Raw genomic sequence first — 24,222 nt, 5'->3', positions numbered from 1 at the left:
CATTAGCCATTTAAAGGTTAGAGTGTAAATGATGTGGGTGAAGGATTTCACTTATAATTATAGCTAACTCTATTAAACATACATGGATTATTTCTTGAGAATTAAGTACAATAATTTTCTAATTCTTTTTTTTTTTTTTGAATTGGGGTCTCACTCTGTCACTCAGGCTGGAGTGCAGGGACATGATTATGGCTCACCACAGCCATGATCTCCTGGGCTCAAGAGATCCTACTGACTCAGCCTTCTAAGTAGCTGGGACTACAGGTGAGTGTCACCATGCCAACATTTAAACATTTTTTTTTGCAGAGACAAGGTTTTGCTATGTTGCCTAGGCTGGTCTTGAACTTCTGAGCTCAAGCAATCCTCCCACCTCACTTCCCAAAATGCTGGGATTGCAGGTGTTAGCCACTATGCCTTGCCCAGTTTTCTATTTCTGGGATGACTTTCTGTTGATAGCCAGGATGCTTTTAGCCTGGGTGACTCTATTTCTACTCTCATTTCTACTCCCACCCTTTGCTAGTTTTTTGGAACGTCAACTTATTTTAATATTTACTTTATACCAATCTAATTCAGAAGTATAAATCCAGGAGGAAAAAAAATTAGGTAATCCAGAAGTATGCATAAATTATTTGGGATTAACCATGTTGTTTTTTAAGAATTCTGTTTGCATTAGCTCTTTAAATTATTTGGGACTAACCAAATTAAAAAAAAATCTTATTTGCAGTTAGCTCTTCAATTGTCTGCATTACTATGATCAAATAATATTCACCACAGAAGTATGCAACTGTGGATTTTTGGTGAGTTCTTTAGGACCTGGACAATTTCTTCTCTCTTTTCTGTACTATACTCAGTGTTTTGAAGTTTAGAGTTCTAATCTGAGTCCCAAATCTTCTTTGGTGTTTTGGAATTTGAATAACTGGATTCTAGTTCCAACTCTGCTACTAATGTGTAACTAGTTACTTGAACTTGAACAAATTATTTAAGCTCTCTAGATTTCACGTTTCTTTCAGTTGTAATGATCTCTGATTCAGTGATGCAAAATGTCTAATCTCAGTAGGAGAGGTTATGTTTGATGAGGAGAAAATGTCATTACCCTGTTTTATAATATGCATAACTTCTGTATGAGTGGGGCTGGGAAATTAATTGGTGTGGGCTAGTAAAGCTTAAAGAGACTTTGAAAAGTATTAGTTAATAATAATGAATTTTTGAAGTTTCATTTTTTATATTAGTTGGTGAAATTTGTACCTATTTTCTTATATAAGACCTAATGGCAGCAGTCATTTTTTTTGGTGAGGTAATCCTTTATTTTGAAGTTCCAATCTTAAAAGTTGCGAATAGGTTTAGTATTGCATTAATTTTGACTTTTATCTTTAGATTTTTACCATGGTTCTTTCCTTTCCTTTCCTTTTCTTCTTCTTCTTCTTCTTTTTTTTTTTTGAGTTGACGTCTCACTCCCTCGCCCAGACTGGAGTACAGTGGCATGCTCACGGCCGCCCCAGTGTCAACCTGCTGGACTCAGGCGATCCTTCTGCCTCAGCCTTCCAAGTAGCTGGAACTACAGGCTCGCACTACCACGCCTGGCTAAATTTTTGATTTATGTAGAGATGAGGCCTTGTCAAGTTGCTCAGGCTGGGCTCAGGCAATTCCCCCACCTCGGCCTCCCAAAGTGCTGGGATTACAGGTGTGCGCCACTGCACCAATGGATAAATTTAAGACAGGGGAATAATTATCTTGCCATATTAGTTTGTTTTTCATTAAAAAAATAAAAATCTCACACTTTTTTTTTTTGAAAGCAGGATTTATTTATTTATTTTTTTGAGTTGGAGTTTCACTCTGTCACTCAGACTGGAGTGCAGTGGCCGCTCCTGGCCACCGCAGCCTCGACCAGCTGGGCTCTGGCGATCCTTCTGCCTCAGCCTTCCAAGTAGCTGGAACTACTGGCGTGCACTACATGCCCAGCTAATTTTTGATTTATTGTAGAGATGAGGTCTCACCAAGTTGCCCAGGCGGGTCTCGAACCCGTGGGTTCAGGCAATCTATTCACCTCGGCCTCCCAAAGTGCTGGGGTTACAGGCTGAGCCACTGAGCCCGGCCTGAAAGCAGGATTTATTGAGAGGACAGAAAAGTTCCCACAGTGGGAGGGGACTCAAAAGTGTTGCCCTCACAACTTGTTTTTTTAAGTTTTAATTATTTAAAATATTTGAATCATATGATGGCACAAATGTAAGAAGACACTGGAAAATACGTCTCTTAAAGTGCTAGATAGAAGAAGAGGATAATGATATTAATGTTAAATTATCATATTTCTGCTTTAAAAATACATTCTTGCTGCCCAGGCGAGTCTCGAACCCGCGGGCTCAGGCAATCCACTCACCTCAGCCTCCCAAAGGCGCGGGATTACAGGCTGAGCCACCGAACCTGGCTAAGGGTTTTCAACATTTCATAAGAAGTAGTTCCTAGATGTGTGTATATGCTGTCCAGGTCATTCTGAATCATGCATTGGCACATTGGGAGCTCAAAGAAATAAAAAACTGACTTTATGAATGAAGTTATTATGGTAGAGTATAATGTTGTAGATGATATCTGCATAGAAGCTGTAGTAATTTTATTGAGTTAAAGATGGGTCAAGTTAAAGATGCACTTGGTGGCTATGTTAATCAAGATAAGTAACATTCTCTCTTTCAAGTAAGGTTATGAGCTAATAATGAACAGAGTATATAATGTATATACATATGTGTTTATTAATATCTTTGTTGAAGATTACAGAGTTAAGCACATGTAAATCATAAAAAACCATAAACTTTTGCAATAAAAATTGGATATGCCTGGGTATGATTTTGTTTCAGAAAATTATAGAAACCCATAAGTTAAATTCTCAGTTGTGGTGTCAAATCATTGGTTTGCAAGATTCACTGTTTCCAGAGCAGTAATGGAAGATGTTAAAGATGACAAGAACTACCTAATAGAGTCTAAGTTTATTTGGTAGTCAAGAGTAACTCAAAGAAGGAAGTTAGACCCAAGTGAAAAGAAGAAAATATGAAAAGAAGAGCGTGTTAAAGGAGGGGACCTCAAACAGTGCACAGAAATTGAAGAGGACTCATTTGCTTGGATTGACTACCACACGCATTTCTGCTTTAGACGTCTGTCTAGAGTCTACTTATACTTTATAGAAATACAGAACTGCACAATGTGAGATATCCTTTGTGGCTGTCATTTTGCCTTTGAATGATAAGAATATGTTTGGAGTAAAAATTTCAAATAGTTTGTTATAACCACAGTTTTATGATGAAATCATATTTCTTTTTGTTCACTAGTGCTCATAGATATATAAACATTCACATACTAATGCACTACCGCGAATAGCATTCTACACAATGTCATTTTCCCCTCTCACTATTCTTCTTAAATATATCTATGCACTATAAAATTACATTTGTGAAGAATTGAAGTGGTTGTGTCAGTTATATGGGCATGGCAAGTTCTTAGCATAATTCATATTAATTAGTGTGAGCTTTTCATAGCATCAGGACAAAAAAATGAAATGTCTTCAAAATGATGGGTAGGGAGTTATAGTAAATGAAATCATATTTATATATCATAACCTTAATTTTAAATTTTTTTCTAAGAATTTTTCAGTTCTGGTTATTCCATTCAGATGTCCAGCTGGGGATACGACATTTATTAATCTACACTGGCTCCGCCCATCAACTTTTCAAAGAAGGTTTAGGATTATTGTATTCTTTTATTACTGTGCTTTTATTTTAATTCTTCTGCAGTTCCTCTTCTGTTCCAGCTTCTTGTGACTGGTGGTTAACTGCATACTTCTTTTGGAGTCAGTTATTGCTGTTGCTCGTCTGTGCTTACCTTTGAGTGGTCTTTTGGGAAGTAGACGTTCCAACAAAGTTCCACACTTAGCTGTCAACCCAAGTCTTTGTTCATGCTTTGTTTACCCTTATAACTTCTAACAACCTTGATTGGTTGGCTTCTCAATTTTACAGTGTGCCATCTGCCTCTATTTTTCCTTTCTTTTTGCCTGTTCTTCCTATGCCTTTAATTTATCATTATTCCTTTTCTGCTAAAAAAATACACGTATCTATATTGTGCAATTTTTTTTTTTTTTTTTTAGTTGGAGTCTCACTCTGTTGCCCAGACTGGAGTGCAGTGGCCGCTCCTGGCCAACGCAGCCTCGCCTGCTGGGTGCCGGCGATCCTTCCGCCTCAGCCTTCCAAGTAGCTGGAACTACAGGCGTGTGCTACCACGCCAGCTAATTTTTGATTTATTGTAGAGATGAGGTCTCGCCAAGTTGCCCAGGCGGGTCTCGAACCCGCGGGCTCAGGCAATCCACTCACTATTGTGCAATTTTTAAAAAGTCTTTAGTATAACTTAGTATCATACATAGTTAAAGTGATGAGGAGGCAGAATTGATAAACCTGTTTTTCTTAAGTCCTGTGGTATTTATTCTGGTTATCTTGAGCTACCTGGCTTTTGCAACCTGTATTTTTAGTAGATTAAATAACATCAATCAACTAATGAAAAATTAATTATTTATTGAATTAATGTGTTCAATACAAAGCTAGATACGAAGAAGTATAAAATATGATTGTTGCTTTCAGTAAGCTTACAATTGAAACAAGCGAAGGCAGTGTAAAACACTGAATTTGGGGATTTTACTTGTCATTTAACAAATATTAGGTGCCTTTTGTAATAATAATAGCTAACATATAATGAGTATTATCTATGGACCAGGCATTATGCTAAAATGCTTAAATGTATTGTATATTGAACAATCCTAATATGAACATCTAAAATCTGAAATGCTCCAAAATCCACAACTTTTTGAATGTTGACATGATGCCACAAGTGAAATTTCCACACAACACCTGACTTCATGTGATGAGACTCAATAAAAACAAAGGTTCATAACACACAGTTATAGTCAGCATCCCTAAGGGAAAAAAGATCCTACCAGCACAGCTACAAAGGTGTGGCTGAGATTAATTCGCCTTTACCTTCGAAGGTTTAATGTACACACACTTTGTCTCATGCACACAATTATTTTTATTTATTTATTTAGTTGACTTTTTTATTTCAGTAGTTTTAGGGGTACAAATGGTTTTTGGTTATAGAAGCATTGTAAATGTACCTGCCACCCTCCACTAGTGCACATTGTACCTGATAGGAATTTTTCACCTCTTCACCCCTTCCCACCTTTCCTGCTTCTGAGTCTTCAATGTCCATCATATCATTCATTCTCTGTGCTTTTGCAGACCCCACTTATAAGTGTGAACATACAGTATTTGGTTTTACATTCCTGTATTCCTTTTTATGACTGAATAGTATTCCTTGGGGTGTGTGTGTGTGTGTGTGTGTGTGTGTGTGTGTGTGTATCACCGCATTTTTATTATTCACTGATCAGTTGATGGGAATTTAGGCTTATTCCACATCTTTGCAACTGCGAATTGTGCTGTGATAAAGTAGGTGTCTTTTTTTGAATGAGGACCTCTTTTACTTTGGGTAGATACCACACAGTGGGATTGCTGGATCAAATGGTAGATCTACTTTTAGTTCCTTGAAAAATCTCCATATTGATTTCCATAGAGATTGTACTAATTTACACTCCCACTAACAGTGTATAAGCGATTCCTTTTCATTGTATCTGCACCAACACTTATCTTTTTTGATTTTTTAAACAATGGTTATTCTGACTGGTATAAGGTGAGAACTCACTGTGGTTTTAATTTGCATTTCTCTGATGATTAGTGATGTTGAGCATTTTTTCATGTTTGCTGGCCATTTGTATATCTTATTTTGAGAGATGTTTGTTCCTGTTGTTTGCTTACTTTTTAATAGGGTTTTGTTTTGTTTTCTTGCTGATTTGAGTTCTTTGTATGTAGATTCTGGATAGTCCTTTGTCTAATGTATGGTTTGAGAGTATTATATCCCATTCTGTAGGTTGCCTATTTACTCTGTGGGTTATTTCTTTTGCTGTCATGCACACAATTATTAAAAATTACTTATTGTAGAGATGAGGTCTCGCTGCCCAGGCGGGTCTTGAACCAAAATCAGCCGGGCGTGGTAGCGCACGCCTGTAATTTCGGCTACTTGGAAGGCGGAGGCGGAAGGATCGCCAGAGCTCAGCAGGTCGAGGCTGCGGTGGCCGGGAGCGGCCACTGCACTCCAGTCTGGGTGACAGAGTGAGACTACAACTCAAAAAAAAAATTATATGAAATTACCTCCAGTCTATGTGTATAAGATATATATGAAACAAAAATGACTTTTGTGCTTAGACTTGAGTCTCATTCCTAAGATATTTCATTATGTATATGAAAATATTCCAAAATCTGAAAAATTCAAAATTGAAGCATTTCTGGTCCCAAGCATTTCAGATAAAAGATACTCAGCCTGTACATAAGTTGATCCTTTATGTCATTCCAATAAGCTAGTTATTGTTATTATTATTATTGTTATTTTGTGAGGAGGAAAATGAGGCACGGAAGTCATGTAATTGCCTGGGGTCATTGAGCTGGTAGGTACTGAAGTGATTTTAGTTGGGAGACTGACTCTTAAATACTGTGCTAGAGAGTCTCCACATATTGTGTGGTAGGATTATGAATGCATTTTGAGATTTTGATAGAAAAGGGTAAGTAGTTCTGTTGTAGTAATACTATGGTGTTAGAGTTTGTCATATAATTTTACTCTCCAGAACGAAGACAAGGCGATACTTATGTATATGCAATCCATGTCACACAGTATTTTTTTCTTTTCTTTACTGATATTTATTTATTGTTCTTGTTTTTTAGTTTAAAGATGTGGGTTACAACTCAGGATTAAGTACATAAGTGGTCATCGTACAGGTAAAGTTTGGGGCTCCCTTTGGTCCCCACTTCACCTAGTTTGAGATCAGGTACTCTTATTGATGTTATGTGCCCTCTCTCCCCTGACAGTTTCCTGCTACTGCCAATCTCATTCTTATGGTATTCAGGACCCACTTATGAGTGAGAACATGTGGTACTCAGTTCTTTGTTTCTGTGATGGATCACTGAGTATGATAGACTCTAAATCCATGCAAGTTGCCGCAGAGTCCATAATTTTGTCCTTCTTTATGGCTGCATAATATTCTATCATGTATATGTGCCATATTTTTATAATGAAGTCCATTTTTGATGGGCAGCACAGTTGGTTCCATGTTTTTGCTATTGGTCACACAGTATTTCTTTTTATTTATTTATTTATTTTAAAGATGTAGGGTACAATTCAGGGTTAGGTATACAAATGTCCATTATGCATGTACCCTTGTTGATGAGGTGTGCTCCCCCGCACCTCAGATTCCCACTACTGCCAATCCCACCCCTGCCCTCCCCTGGCAGTCTCCCACTGCTGCCAATCTTTTTCTTATAGTATTACAATAATTGTTCAAGGTTCGCTTATGTTGAAAATGTGATAGTTCTTTGTTTCTGTGATAAGTCACTCAGTATTATAGCTTCTATGTCCATCCAGGTTACTGTGAAGTTCATAATTTTGTCCTTCTTTATGGTTGCATAATATTCCATTGTGCATATGTACCACTTTTTTTTTTTGAGTCGGCATCTCACTCTGTCACCCAGGTTAGAGTGCAGTGGTATGATCATGACCACCCCAGCATTGAACTGCTGGGCTCCGGTGATCCTTCCGCCTCAGTCTTCCAAGTAGCTGGAGCTACAGGCGCATGCTACCACGCCCAACTAATGTTTTGATTTACTGTAGAGATGAGGACTTACCAAGTTGCCCGGGCTGATTTGGAACCCATGGGCTCAGGCACTCCACTTGCCTCGGCCTCTCAAAGTGCTGGGATTGCAGGATGAGCCACTGAGCCCTGCCTACCACACTTTTTTTTATCCAGTCTTCTTTCGATGGGCAGCACAGTTGGTTCCATGATTTTACTATTGTGAACAATGCTGCAATAAACATTTATGTGCAGGTATCTTTTCCATAGCGTGATTTGAGTTCCTCCGGGTATATTCCCAGTAGGGGAATTGGAGGGTTGTATGGAAGGTTGATTTTTAGATCCTTTAGAAATTGCCAAACTGTTTTCCACAGAGGTTGTATTAGTTTACACTTCCACCAACAGTGTAGATTGCCTTTTCACTGCAATCTTTTCCAGCATCTGCTGTTTTTTGAGAACATGTTGGCCATCCTGACTAGAGTTAGGTGGTATTCTCAGTGTGGGTTTTTTTTTCTCGGTTTCCTTTTTTTTTTTTTCCTCTTTTAATTTCTATTTTAAAATTGTGGGTACAATTTGGGGTTAGGTATACAAATATTCATTGTGCAGGTACCCTTGTTGATGAGGTGTGCCCCCCGCTCCCCAGACAGATATCGACTACTGTCAGTTCCACCTCCCTGTCGCCCTTCCCCCCCGCGGTTTCCCACTACTGGCAATCCTTTTCTTATAGTATCATGGTAGTTGTTCAGGGTCCACTTATGAGTGAGAACATGTGATACTCAGCTCTTTGTTTCTGTGAGAGATCACTCAGTATTATAAACTCTAATTCCATCCAGGTTGCTGCAAAGTTCATGATTTTGTTCTTCTTTATGGCTGCATAATATTCCATTGTGTATATGTACCACATTTTTTTATCCAGTCCTCTTTTGATGGGTAGCACGATTGGTTCCATATTCTTGCTATTGTCAACAATGCTGTGATAAACATACATGTGCAGGAATCTTTTTTATAGAGTGATTTGAGTTTTTTCAGGCATATTCCCAGTAGGGGGATTGCAGGGTCATATGGAAGGTCGATTTTTAGAACTTTTAGGAACTGCTATTCTGATTTCCACAGATGCTGTACTAGTTTACATTCCCATCAACAGTGTAGAAGTGTTCCCTTTTTGCCACATCCTCTTCAGTATCTGTTATTTTTTGAGTTATTGATGATGGCCCTTCTGACTGGAGTTAGGTGGTATCTCAGTGTAGTTTTAATTTGCATCTCCTTGATGACTAGTGAGGCTGAACATTTTTTCATGTATCTGTTGGCTGCTCGTATGTCTTCTTTTGAGAGGTATCTATTCATATCTTTTGCCCACCTTGTAATGGGGTTGTTTGTTTTTTTTCTTTTTGGCATATTTGAGTTCCTTGTAAATCCTAGATGTTAGGCCTTTGTCAGACATACAGTTGGCAAATATTTTTTCTCAGTCTGTGGGCTGTCTCCCTGCTCTCTTGATGGTTTCTTTGGTTTTGCAGAAGCTTGTCAGTTTGATGACGTCTCAGTTGGCTATCTTATCTCTTATGGCATGGGCACTTGGGGTTTTGATCAGGAATTGGTTGCCAGTTCCAATTTCCATAAGGGTGTCTCCTGCATTTTCTAAGAATCTTATAGTTTGAGGTTTTATGTTTAGGCCTTTGATCCATGTATGGTGATAGGTAGGGATCTTGTTTTAATCTTCTGCATGTGATCAGCCAATTTTCCCAGTCCCATTTACTGATGTTCTCCTCTTCCCAGTGGTTGGTGATAGAGGCTTTGTCGAAGATGAGTTGGTTGAGAAATTGAGGTTTGCTTCTGGAATCTCTGTTCTGTTCCATTGGTCTATATGCCCGTTCTTATCCTAATACCAGGCTATTTTGATTATTGAAGCTTTATAATAAAGTTTGAAGTCTAGGAGTATGATACCCCTGCATTTTTGTTGTTGTTTGTTTTTTTTTTGCTGATGACTGTTTTGGCTATTCGTGGTTGTTTATGTTTCCATATGAATTCCTGTATTGTCTTTTCCAGGTCTGAGAAGAATACTGCTGGTAAATTAATGAGTATTGTGTTAAATATGTAGATTATCTTTGGTAGGATGGGCATCTTAACAATGTTGATTCTTCCAGTCCATGAGTATGGAATATTTTTTCATTTGCTTGTGTCATCTTTGATTTCTTTGAGCAGTATTTTGTAGTTTTTGTTGTAAAGATCATTCACGTCTCTGGTTAAAAAGATGCCAAGGTATTTTATTTTTTTGTTGCTGTTGTGAATGGGATTGTGCTTTTTATTTGAGTTTCTGTTTGTTTATGGTCACACAGTATTTCTAATGTGTGCATATGATCATTGATTCTTTGGTGATTTGGAGTTTGGAGTTTCATTCAATAAGTGTTTACTCAAAGAGTTGAATTCTACGTGTTCTCACTGATAAGCAGGCCCTGAACACTGGATACACTAGCACAAGAGTGGAATTGGCAGATGTTGGACACTGCTCGGACAGAGAGGGAGAGAGGAGTGAGGAGGGAGAGAGCACGTGGCAACACACTGAGTACCTGGTCCACTATCAGGGGAAGACAGAGCCAGATGAAAGCCCAGACTTTACCTGCATGCATCCTACTTATGTAGTAAATCCCCACTTGTACCCCACAACTCTAAAATTAAAAAAAAACACAAAACAAACGTTTTTTGAGCACTTACTATGTGCCAGGCACCAATTGGGCATTGGGCATGCATCAGTGATCAAAAGAGAAATCCTTGCCTTCAATGGTTTACATCCTAGCAGAGGGATACAGGCAAAAACCAAAACAAACAAGACAAAACAACAAAGTAAATTTTTATATAGCAAGTTTGAAGATAAATACTATGGAGAAAACAAAATAAAAAGGGGAAACAGAGGGTCCAAGGTGGAGGTGTGTGTAGTTTTAAATAGGATAATCAGGGAAGATATTCTTAGAAGAAAATGTTTGCTTGAAGTAACAGAGAAGGAGAACCATGCTGCTGTTTTGGGAAGGAGTATTTAGGAAGAGGACACAGCCAGTGGAAAGACTCTGAGGTAGAAATGTACCTGGAATGTTTAAGGAACAGGGATAAGACCAGAGTGGCTGGGGACAAGGGAGTGAGGGGGAAAATAACAGGAGACAAAGTCAGAAAGTCACAGGAGCCAGATCAAGTAAGAATGTGTAGGTCATTGGGAGAATCTTGGCCTTTACTCTTTTGTGAGATGGGAGCCATTGGAACATTTTGAGCAAAGGAGCACTGTGCTCTGACCTATATTTTAAAAAGGTCTCTCTGGTTGTTGGTGGGAAGAGATTGTAGGGATCCAAAAGACTGGACATAGGGTGACCACTTAAAAAAGATTTTATAGTAATCTAAGAGAGAGCTCTTGAGGCTTGAAGTAGTAGTAATAGTGAAGGTGGTAAGAAGTGGTTTTATCCTGAATATATGTTGAATGAAGAATTAACAGGACTTTCTGACAGATTGGAAATGTAGGATGATAGAAAGAGAGGAGTCAAGGATGACTCTAGGATTCTGGCCTGAAAAGCTAAGGATGGAGTTGCAGCAAGTTGGGAAAGGCTTTGGGCAGGTACAGGTTTTAGAGGAAATTTCAGGAGCTCAGTTTGGGACTTGTTAAGTTTGAGATGCATTTTACACATCCAAATGGAGATGTTGAGTGGGCAAGAGAGTGGAGTGGGTTGGAGGTAAGCTCTGTTGGAGTGTGCAGATATGAACACATATCTCAGTTCATTACTTGTTCCATTTTAAAGACCTTTTTTTTCTTCATTCTCTGGCTAAGATAATATAAAAATAAGAATTATAGTAAATTCTGGGTGATGAAGATATAACTTTATTCTGTTGTCACTCTTTTGGTCTATCTGAATGAAGTACTATTCTGTACCTAATACAGTTATAGTCAGTCAGAATAAGAAACACCATAAGTAGTACAGATAGATGGGATTTAACTGAGGGAATTTGTTACAAAGGCAATGGAAGGCCAAAAAAAAAAAAGTGAGACAGGATGCTGAAGTAACTCAGATATTAATAACTGGGGCAGCAGCTACCAGTCATGGGGCTGATGGGACAAAATGGAAAAAAATTGTGTTACTTAAACCTACAAGCTTGGGAAAGCTTGCAATTGGGACATGGACCTCTAGGGAGAGGATGTGCTATGTAACTCATGTTCAGACTTCTGAGGAGAATATGGCATGACTTATGCTGTAGTCACTGAGAGGATTGTGCCATCTGGTGCTGGTACCTCTGAGGGGCTTAGGCAGCTGATATTCAGAGGGCTGAAAGAAGTCATTACTGGAGGGGATGTAAAATGGTGCAGCCATAAGTGTCTTTTGCTGCTAGAGGGATGATGACGAATTAGAAAAAGGAAGTCTCTTCTCTCTTCCTACCTTCTAATTTCCAACTCATCTCTCTCCTTGATAGAACCTAATAGGAAGCCAGCTGGCAATGAAGCCTGGGAAATATAGTATCCTAGCATCACAGAGCAGAGAGTGGAAGGGTGATGTGGGAGTCAAGAGACAATAAGTGAATAACTGGCACATGTACTTTGGATGTTAAGACATGAATAAAAGTATGAGACCTCATTCCACTGAAATGTTCAGTAAAGTGGAACACTTTACATTTTAAGCCATAGTATTTTGGTTATTTGTTGATGATAAATGAAAACTAGTATTCAGTGTTAGAGAGGGTAAGAACTGATTCATTTAAAAAATTATTTGGTTTACAGAACTTTTAAACTCTAGTCCGTCTCTAGGCAAGAAATTATTTAATTTATACAGCAAATGTTTCTTGGGCGTTTATCATGTGCCAGGTAGCACAATTATTGTACTTAAAGTATATTACGAAATAAAACAAATACTTGCAATTCTTGTGCAGCCTATATTATAGAGTGGGGAGTCAGACAACAATAACATGACAAGTAAGTAAATTATATAGTATGTTAGAAGTTTATGAGTGCTAGAGGAAAAGAAAAATTACAGAGGATAAGAGGAATTGACAGTGCAAGGAAATGATTTTAAACAGAATGATCAGAGAAGGGCTCATTGAGGACATGACATTTAAGCAAAGACTTGAATAGGGCAAGGGAGTTAGTCACAGGAGGGGAAATGTTGTTTTTCATTTTTTGATAATAACTATTGTAATGATTATTATCATCTTATTTTTTGATTTGTATGTGTGTAATGATCTGGAATATCTTTTCATATGTTTATGTTATTTGTATACATTATTTGGAGAAATGTCTGTTCAAACCCTTTGCCCACTGTTGTATTAGGTTGTTGTTTTTGTTGTTGGTGAGTTGTAGCAGTTTTTAAAAATGTATTATGGATATTAATCCCTTATCAAGCAAATGATTTACAAATGTTTCCCCTATTCTATAGGTTGTCTTTTTAATCTCTTGATAGTGTCTTCTGATGGACAAATGTTTTTAATTTGATGAAGTTCGATGTATTTGTTTCTTTTTGTTGTTTGTGATTTATGTCATATCCAAGAAATCATTAGAAATCCAAACACGTGAAGAGTTCCTCTATAGTTTCTTCTAAGAGTTTTGTAGTTCTTGCTTTTAAGTTTCAGTCTTTGATCCATTTGAGTTCATTTTTATATATAATGTAAGACAAGAGTTTAGCTTTTTTTGTATTTGATTATTCAGTTTTCTAAGTTCTGTTTGTTTTTATTTTTATTTATTTACTTTTTTAAAAAGATGTGGGGTACAGTTCAGGATTAGGTATACAAGTGGTCATGGTACAGGTAAAGTTTGGGCCTCCCTTTGGTCTCCACTTTGCCTGGTTTGAAGTCAGGTACCCTTATTGGTGTTGTGTCCCCACCCCTACCCTGACAGTGTCCTGCTACTGCCAATCCCTTTCTTATAGTGTTACAATAAATGTTCAAGGTCTGCTCATGAGTGAGAACATATGGTACTCTGTTCTTTGTTTCTGTGATAACTCACTGAGTATGATAGACTCTAAATCCATCCAAGTTACTGCGAAGTCCATATGTTTGTCCTGCTTTATGGCTGTATAATAGTCTATCATGTATATGTACCACATTTTTTTTATTCAGTTCAGTTTCGATGGACAATACAGTTGGTTCCAAGTTTTTGCTATTGTGAATAGTGCTGCAATAAACATGTGTGTCAGGTATCTTTTTTTGTAGAATTATTTGAGTTCCTCTGGGTATTTTTCCAGTAGGGGGATTGCTGGGTCATATGGAAGGTCAATTTCTATTTCTTTTAGAAATCGCCACACTGTTTTCCGTAAAGGTTGAAGTAGTTTACATTCCCATCAGCAGTGTAAAAGCATTCTCTTTTCTCCATATCCTCACCAACATCTGTTGTTGTTTATTTTATTAATGATGGCTATTCTTACTGGGGTTATGTGGTATCTCAGTGTGGTTTTAATTTGCATTTCTCTGATGATTAGTAAGGTTGTGGCCAAGTACCGTTTGTTGAAAAGACATCTTTTCACTTTTTAATCTGAACTTTTCATAAATCTAGATATTGGGGAAAAAGCTATTAGAGGTCTATAGGTTACAGCAGTTTTCTAGTGTTTAGTGCTCTTTTTGCTATGTATCTACTATCCTTTACAATTTGCAAAATATAATGGAAGTTCTAGTTAATTGAATAATTATTTTGTGGCCAATAGACAATTAAAAGAATATCTTTTAATGTCACTTTGTTATAGTAGTGAGAAAAAAAAATGTTTTGGCAATTTCAAATGACATTGAACAAAACAATGTTATTTAAGGACCTGCTACTGTACGTCATTTCACTTAAAGTTGCGGTTTCCAAGAACCTATCAGTGACGTTAAGTGTGGTCTTACTATACTGTATTAGATTAATACTTTATAGGAAAGTTTACTTTTATAATGTACATAGACTATATTTGTGTGTGTATATATATCACCTCAAGGTGTTAGATAACAGTTTTTCTTTATACCACTATCAGTGTTTAGTGCATTGGAGATTTGGGGCCTTATGCCTTTTTGATTCACGCTTTTGTGGTGAGAAGCTCCTAGAATTTGTTAACCACTCATTTCATTTTGTGATGTTCTAAACTGAGGATGAGATTGAAAGCTGTCTTGCAAGATGATTTATAATTGCTGTGAGAGTATTTTGAGATAAATCTCACACTTCATTGGGCTGTACTCTCTCTCTTCCTTTTGCTTTATACTGTGGGTACACATTGCTGTCTGTAGTTGGAAAACAAATTCTTTCCTTTAAGCCCCAAGGGAGAATATGTGGTTACACTCTGTGTCATAACTTTGTAAATTACTTGGGCCGCCAGTGGCATCATTTGGGATCTCTGCATAAAGTTTACTGACTCTCGTCTCCTACACTATCATGAATCCAGCATGGTGTGTGGGGAGTACATTCAGAGCACTGTTCTTTGCTTTGCTCTTGTTTTCCTGAAACTAGTTCTTATTTCAGAATCAATGGAAAACTGAAGGTGTATTTAGCCTGAAAGTGATGATTCTAATAAAGAAGACAGTATACTTCAAAATAAGAAACTTTGCTTCTGTTTCAGGAACAGAGCAAGGCAAACCAAAATCAGAACACATCTAGAAGCAAAATGTACTTTAGAAAAATCCAAACTATACCTCAGACCTAGTCTGAAGAGCAAGAATGCAGATTCACATATCCCTTTTCTACCCATTGCATTTGAATTAACTGCACTTTGGATGGATCTAGTATTCTAGTAAACATCTGATATCTGTACCATCTGTATGAGCAGCCACCTTTTTAATTTTTATAACTTTAGGAAGTACAGTAATTGTATTAATTATTTAATTTCTGCTTACTCAGTAGGGCTTATTCACTTTGTTGAAGGTTTGTAGGTCTTTTGACTTTTTTATGCTCTTACACTTATTCAATGATTTTTGTGTTTGGGTTATAAATTTGTCACCTGACACTATCTGTTAGGTATAAAAAGGACGTGTAGGACCCAAATAGGAAATTTGTTAATTGTGGCACTGATGTACGTAAGAAATGCTTCAGTGTTAAGCTGTGATTCTTTTTGAGTTGCACATTTTCCTAGTAAATCAGTATACATTTCAATGATGAAAGGAAAAAAATATATCAAAAATTGTGGTAGGCCATAGATTATCAAGTAATTTGTTCTTTGTGGTAGCCATTAAATGGTGAAAGCATGGTATTTGGATCTGGATATAAATTTTGTTCTGTAATTTGCTTGCAGTGTATTTAAACCTTTCTCAGCATCAGTTTCTCATCTATAGATTGGGGATAATATTATCCATACTTGTCACAGAATGGGGAGGAGTAAGTGAAAGATTATTTGCGCCTCTCTCTCTACTTGAAATCCTTCTTTATTATACAAAAAGCATTCCTATACGTGTTTTGATTCAGTTGCATGTAGATAATTTTAAAATTTGCTCGCTTTTTTTTTTTTTTTGAGTTGGAGTCTCACTCTGTCGCCCAGACTGGAGTGCAGTGGCCGCTCCCAGCCACTGCAGCCTCGACCTGCTGGGCTCCGGTGATCCTTCCACCTCAGCCTTCCGAGTAGCCGAAATTACAGGCGCGTGCTACTATGCCCGGCTAATTTTTTGATTTATTGTAGAGATGAGATCTTGCCTGCCCAGGCGGGTCTCGAACCTTTGGGCTCAGGCAATCCACTCACCTCAGCCTCCCAAAGGCGCGGGATTACAGGCTGAGCCACCGAGCCTGGCTATTTGCTCGTTTTTCAAGAATGTCAGGATGCAAGAAGAATAAGGAGCCCTTTCCAACCAGCAGCTGATTAAACACTGTATGGGAGAACTGGGAAATATGAAAGATGGCAAATGAAATCCTGGCAGGGAGAATAGTCTAATCCCAAAGGACATTTTCAACAATAGCCTGGGCCCTATGCCTAGTACTCAAAGGGGCCAAGGGCAAGAGACTCCTGCTCCTCACTGTACCAGTCCCAGAATCTTATTTGTTAATGCTTGGCTTTATTAATAAAGTCATGACCACTTGTTCGGCACTGCATATGGTTGGTTGTGATTTCCAGCTGCCCTTTGGGCTAAAGTGTAAACAGTGAGTAGATTGTTATGTTCTCCGATTAAGCTTAAAGCTGTGATCTTATGTCTGTGCCACATATGTCTGCAACCAGAAATATATCCTTTTCATGATCTCAGGGAAGGGAAGCAACACTGTGTCTGAAAAGATTCTGAATTCATTAGTCTAAGGGCTTTTTACTTTTCTTTTTAGTGAAACCCAAGAACAAAATAAAGATATAAAAAGTCATGAACATCATCAATAGGATGTCAACATGACACCAAACAGCATAATATATTGTCAAAATGAGCATGTAGTCTGGTGGCTGAAATTTCTATACATTTGGCATTTTCACAGAAGACAAAAATGCAGGCAACAATCCAACAAGCCAGTCACAAAGAAAGCCTCAGCGCACTGGATTTGAAATAAGCACAGCAGTTTGTCTGAGTGACTGAGAAAATGCCCATTGATAGAACTAACTCATAAATTCTGGCCCAATTGCTAATATGCTGGTTGATTAGTATCTACATTTTTTGTTTTACTATGTTGATCAGGAATGTTGTTTTTGTTGTTGTTGGTTGTTTACATTATAGATGTTTCAACTGTTTACATGGTAGAATGCTAGATAAAACCCTGAAGTTCTAAGCTCTCTAGAAAAGGAAATTCATTTATAATAATAGTAACTACCATTTCATACCATACAAGATGTTTATATGTATATATATATGTATATATATATATCCCACATAGTCAAACACACATATACAGTGGTCCCTTTTATCTGAGGGAATATGTTTCAGGACCCCTAGTAGATGACTGAAACCACAATTAATATTGAATCATACACATACTATTTTTTCCTATACATATATACTTATGATAAAATTCAATTTATAAATTAGACATAGCAGGAGATTAAAAACAACAAATACAATAGAACAATTATAGCAATACATAGTAAAAGTTATGTGATTGTGCTCTCTCTTTTCTCTTTAAAAATATTTTATTGTACTGTACTAACCTATTTTTGGACTGTGGTAAACTGTGGGTAAAAAAAATACCACAGAAAGTGAAACTGTGGATAAGTATTGAATATACACAATGTTACTTATAAAGATACACACACAAACATGCGCACACGCACACACACACATACGTACTATAGGTTACTTATTCTTCATAGCAGATCCATAGTAGTATTGTCTCCATTTTACAGATGAGGAAACTGAGGCTTAAAGAATTTGAAAAACTTGTCAAGGTCACAGTCTGGATTTATACCTAGGATTATCTGACTCCAAAGTTTTAATATTCTTCTGTGTAACTCTACTTCTACCCTTTTCTAACTGGCTTTACAGATAGTTTTCTGGTCTCTGAAATATGTAGTAATTCTGAGTAATAATAATTACACTACTTTACATTTGTTTGGTGTTTTTGCTTTTTAAATTGATATTATGGCCATTAGGTTATGTCTTCTAACTGATTAGTTTGTGAGGAAATCGGGGTAAATACTACTATCCCTCTTTTACAGATAAGTAAAATGAACCCACAGAAGATAAGTGATTTTGTCCAGTGTCAAATAACTTAGCAACAGAACTAGACTAGTCTTGTTGCCCTCAATTTAGTACTCCTGTACAATCTCTGGCACTTCCCTAAGAGATAGCTGACTGCTGAGATCACATTTGCAAGTGCAACTCAGGAAAATTTCCTATCAGCGAGGCTAGTAGATGGAGTCTTTCTTTCCTTGAAAATGCAAGTCTTTGGGCCACTCAATTATTTTTTTGAAAAACCTACTTGGAAAGGACTTGTCCTATAAGTCCTGACACTTTTTCTGGGGAAAGAATATTAGGCTAGAGTTATTCTTGTCATGTATTCAGCTTAGCGAATTTCTGCTGGAGTCTTTTAGGCCAAGATCTTGGATAGAAGCAGTTAAAAAATTTCTAGTCCAATTGGAATAGAGAGGTTTGGGGGAGGAGGAAAAATTCAGTATGAAAAATAAATATTTTGACCAGGCTTGGTGGCTCAACCTGTAATCCCAGCACTTTGGGAGGCCAAGGTGAGTGCATTGCCTGAGCCCGCTGGTTCGAGACCTACCTAGGCAGCTTGGCGAGACCTCGTCTCTACAATAAACAAAACAACAACAAAAAATTAGCCGGGCATGGTAGTGCACGCTTGTAGTTCTGGTTACTTGGAAGGCTGAGGCGGAAGAATCGCTGGAGTCCAGTAGGTCGAGGTTGTGGTGGCTGGGAGTGTGCCACCGCGCTCCAGTCTGGGCGACAGAGTGAGACTCCAACTCAAAAAAAAAAAGTTTATAACTAATTTGTTTGGTAACATAATATGCCATTAGCATTGTATACTTTTTGTGTGTTGGGGAAAATACAAAAAAACCCCACATTTAATTAATAGTCCTACCATCAAGGAACTTAGGAAAGATAGTGTGGTGATGGAAAAGAACTTTGGGTTAAGTATCAGAGAACTTGGGTTCTTGTGCTAGATCTGCCATGGATTAACTGTGGGACCAGGCAAATTTCTACTCTTTTCTTATTAGTTTTTCATCTGAAAAGTGAAGGGCTAGAACTAGATCACTTTTAAGGGTACTTTTATCTCTAAACTCATTCAAATCTTATCTCTTGACCCCAATTAGAGAAAACTTAAGTGTTAAGTTGTGTGGTACTAAGTACAGAGGTGAGCAAAGATGCATACACTCATGGTTGAAGAACTGACTTTTAGTAACCAAGTAATCCTTAAAAATAAAAATTTAACCTGTTTTATCACAATTATTCGCTGTTCCTAGAATAGTAATAGGTCAGGGTACAGTTCTTAGATCTGTCACTTATCATCATTATTTATTTAACCAATCTGAATCTGTTTCTACAACTGCAATGCAGGTCAAGTATCCCTTATCCAAAATGCTTAGGACTAGAAGTATTTCAGACTTAGGATTTTTTTTTTTGGATCTTGGAATATTTGCAACTACTCAGTTGAGCATCCCTAATCTGAAAATCCAAAATCCAAAATGTTCCAATGAGCATTTCCTTTGAAATGCTCAAAAGTTTGGAACTCAAAAGTTTTGGATTTTGGAGCATTTTGGATTTCAGATTTTTAGGTTAGGGATGCTCAACATAGGTAGATCTTATCTCCATTTACTTGGACATATTTACTGAGCACTAAGCATTATGCTAGATGCTTAAGCTAGAAAGTGGTACCTTTAGGTGCTCAGAGTGTCCCTCTACCAGAGACATTTGCAATTTAAGCCTTTAGTAGTGGGACCTTAGGATCTTAGAGTTGGAAGAAGTCTTGGAAGTGGTCTAGTTTGACTTAGAATGCAAGTTTATTAGAGTAGGGATTTTATCTTGTTTACTGCTTTAACCCCATAATCTAGAACAGTGCCAGACATATACATATTTACTAAATGAATTAATAAACAGTGAGACAAATAATATTTAGGCTACACTGGCAGGGTGCGGAGGCTTAGGGACATCTCTACTACCAGAGATGTACACAGGGGTACACTGTGTGGCCATTGTCATACTGGCTGCCTTTGCAATTAAGTGTCTGACTTGTTAGTTCTTGCATACGAATGTTGAAAAGTTTTATATGTTAGTTCTGAGAAAGAATAGATGTGCTTATTGATCTCTGCTCCCTAGAAAATTATAGAACTCTGAAGCAGGCAATTTCCTTTACTCTGTGGCATAGAATTCTGCAGGCGTAACAAACTCTGGATGGATTAGTCTACTTTTTAATTTTTCTTTCATTTTTCAGACCCTGGTCCCCCTTCCTCCCACCATACATGCAGCACACCACACAATGCTTCTATATAATCATGCCATCTTTTACTTTCCTCTGGAGAATTATCATGCTGTGCAATATGGGAAAATTGCTTTATTTTCCATGTTCTAGATTTTCTTAGGCTTTTTTTTGGGCATTTTCTCTGAAGAGTCATGGGGCTTGTTTTTCATGTGCCTATGACATCTCTATGATGGTACTGTGTTACTGTGATTGTTCCACAAGTTCCAAGAAGGGTAGGAGTGAAGTAAGGGAACATGGGGCCAGAGAGCAATAAGGAGGGTCTGTTTTCATTACTTGTTATTTAACTTTCAAAAGGGGAGATGTGGAAGTTCCTTAAAGGGAGGGGGGGAGAGAGAGAGAGAGAGAGAGAGAGAGAGAGAGAGAGAGAGAGAGAGAGACCTGTCACTAATGCTTCAGTCATTGTCCATTTAGCAACCACTGTTACTTTTTCCCACTCTGTAACACAAGAGGCCCTTATTTCCCTTTTCTTCAAGAGGAATCACGTGGTACAGGGAGATGAGTTTTGTTTTAGAGGATCTGGATTTTAAGTGTCACCACTTCCTACCTAATTTACTATGGAAAGTCACCTCCTCTGAGCCTCATTTGTAGAGGGTGATTCTGTAGAGATGATAATACTACTGATCTCACCAAATTTTGTGAAGTAAAATAAATAATGTACAGGATAAGGCCTTGCAAATTGTAATTATGAATTACATATAAGCTCACACCACCTCTATTGTCCATCATCTCTAAATTATCAAGCATTTCTTGTTGCTCTTTAAATGTAGATATGTATTTTGTATTTTTCTTCCTGACTTTTGCAACAACCTAATAAAATGCAAAATATTTGGAAATCAGTATTCAGTTTTCGAGTTTTTCCTTGGTATCTTCATCAGGCCATTTTTTTGACACTCCAAACAGCTGTTGCATGTCAGTTCAGTGGTGGTTGCCTTTTACTGGTTCAGGATTACATGATTCCAGGGTCAAGTTTCAGAGTCTTCGCTAGCAATGGTTTCTCACCCTGAGATATGCTGTATAATTTGGTATATTGAGAGGAAGTTAGCAGGGATGCTTTATAAGTCACAGAAATGTATACAAATATGGTGCATACTAATTTATTTTAAAAGATATGCTTCTCAAGTTTCTTTTTGTTTTTCCTGGCAGTTTTGTATCTGCTGGTCTGGTTTTCTACTCAATGAAGACAGAGACCTCTTTCCATATCTCCTCCAAATAGTGTTTTTAGCAGAAGTAATGTGTGAGCTTACTTTTTAAAAAAGGTATAAGAGTTGTTTAATCTTGGAACAACATCTATTGAGTGAAGGTAGCATCGTAAAGTAGTCAAAGGAATGCTGACTCTGGAGCGAGTGTGCATGAGTTTGAATCTTAACCCTGCCACTTATTAGCTGTGTGACCTTAAAAAAATTGCTTAACAGTTTTGTTTTTCAGTTTCCTCTGTAAAATGGGGATAACAGTGGTATCTTATCATCGATTTTTGTGAGGGTTGAATTCACACACACATATGTATATAGGGAGAATTAGCCGTTATTGCTATTATTATTGAAAGTTTCTTATTATTAGAGTATATTGGAGTCAATCAACACAGTATTTATTAAGCCCTACTATGTGCTTAGGTTTCTGCCAGTTATCTTGGAGGATAAAAACCATTATGACATAATTCTTGCCTCTTCTAGAGGCTGAATTGAGAATAATATAAGATATGTTTGGACAGTAAAAGCTGCCTGAAGAACCTGCTGTGAGGCACTTCCCTGAGTTGGCTGACTAGGGACATAGAACATAAACAGGTAGAGAGAAAGGGAACAGATACAAATCTGTTTTGATGAAATTAACTGAATGTTACACAAATAGTTACAATAGGAATGCAGTGGTGGGCTGATATTTTGTGGAATGGCTTCTGGAGGAGATAAGATATTATCTGAGCCTTGAAGGTAGAGTCTTGGAATGTAGATGGGGAAGGGTCTTATGGTGGAGAGGAAGAATAGGAAATGGGAACATATAGACATCACAATGTAGTGGAAAGGGTGCAACCAAGTAGGCTAAGGTTAAAACTCTGGTGCTGCCTTTTACTAGCCGTATGGCCTTAGGTAAGTTACTTAATCTCCCAGAGCCTCAGTTTTCTCTTCTGTAAAATGGGGAAAATGATATTTACTTTTTTTTGGTTATTGTGGGTCTTATAGCTAACCTATATAAAACAGCTATCATAGTTTTTGACACATAGTTAATATTCAGTAAGTGACTTAATTGGGAGTATAGTATAAAAGTTAAAAGCATGGCATTTAGAGTCAGATAGGATCAGTTTGAATCTCTTCTCTCCCATTTACCAGCATTATAGTCACAGCCAAGTTACTTACCCACCTCTAAACTTCACTTAGCTCATCCGAAAGTGGGAATAAATTAGTAACTTTGCTGTGGGCTGTTTGAAGATTTAATGAGGTATTGTGAAGCATAAGTAATGAGCTTGGCACATAGTACATACTCAATACCAGTTGGTTATTGTGTTGTTATTTTTCTTAGTATAGCATCTCTCTTCCTCCCCTCTGATATTTCCCTTGTGATTATTCATATTGTTTACTCTTTCCCCTTCCCCCATCTACCTTCTTTCAATAACATTTAACAGAGCAGTTGTAGATACTGAAAGCAGAGACTTGAAAGAATGTGGAGGTAGGGAGTAGCTGGTCAGTACCACATGTCTAGCAGAGCACCAAGGGCAAGATAAGGAAAGGACAGCTAAGCACACATAAATACAAGTGGCAGAAGCATAAACATATATACAACCTTTTGGATGAGTCATCTTCCTAAGTCCACTAGAGATTTTTTCATAAGGGAAATTCAGACCATACTACTCCTTTGGTAAAATTCTTTCAATAATTTGCTGTTTTCCAGAGGATAAAGCCCATACTACTTTGAATTGCATTTGAGATCCTTTTCAATCTGTTATCAGCCTGTCCTACCAGATTTTTTTTCTGCTACTTCCTTCCGTGTTCTCTATTTCAACCATTTTCTTAGAATGAAACCATATTCTTTTATATTTCTCTGCTTTTCTACATCTTGGAATATCTGCTACTCTTATTTCCACCAGGCAAACTTCTACTGATCCTTCAGGACCCAGTTAAATTGGGCTTCTATAATATCTTTTATCCCTCCAAAATGAGTTATTTGTTCCTTCTGGGCTTCCACAATATGTCTCTCTAGCACATGGTTACTTATCATATTGCAATGATTTATTTTCCATGTATATTTCTTCCTAGACTGTGAACTACTAGAAATAACTCTTATTTATATGCCTCTGTGTATTTGGCATTTGGTATGGTATTTGACACAGAGCAGGTAGTCAGTAAATATTTGTAGGCTGAATTAAAGAAGTGATAGACATAAGACTGACAACTTCTCTGGTTCATTAGCCTAGTTTTAGCGTTTCTTCTAGTAGGATTGCCTTAGAGTCATAAACTCATAGAATTTCTATGAAACATACTTCATTTTACAAATAAAGAATTGAGATTAGAAAGAAAGGATTTTCTTCCTTTTTTCCTAGGTCAAACCATGATCCTTTTTTCTTTAAAACACAGTGGCAAACTATCTACCACTTGAAGCTTATTTTTAAAATCCTGCTAATTTTCCTCCCTCTTATGGCCTGTCTTCCAAATAATTTCCCCAAATACTTCTTATTTAGGTATTGTTTCTGGACCAGTAATTTGGGTATAAGTTGATT

General features: G+C 37.4%; 1 long non-coding RNA gene across 1 annotated transcript in view; it reads left to right on the top strand.

Annotated features, from left to right (window-relative positions):
• Nucleotides 1-24,222, top strand: part of LOC110596482 — a 385,377-nt gene that overhangs the window by 343,240 nt on the left and 17,915 nt on the right. The gene's annotated exons all lie outside the window — the stretch shown is intronic.

Source organism: Carlito syrichta, unplaced genomic scaffold (genome assembly GCF_000164805.1).
Source record: "Carlito syrichta isolate Samal-C Ts95f unplaced genomic scaffold, Tarsius_syrichta-2.0.1 Scaffold309476, whole genome shotgun sequence".
In the NCBI taxonomy this organism is placed as follows: Eukaryota; Metazoa; Chordata; class Mammalia; order Primates; family Tarsiidae; genus Carlito; species Carlito syrichta.
This window is presented reverse-complemented; position numbering and strand designations above follow the sequence as displayed.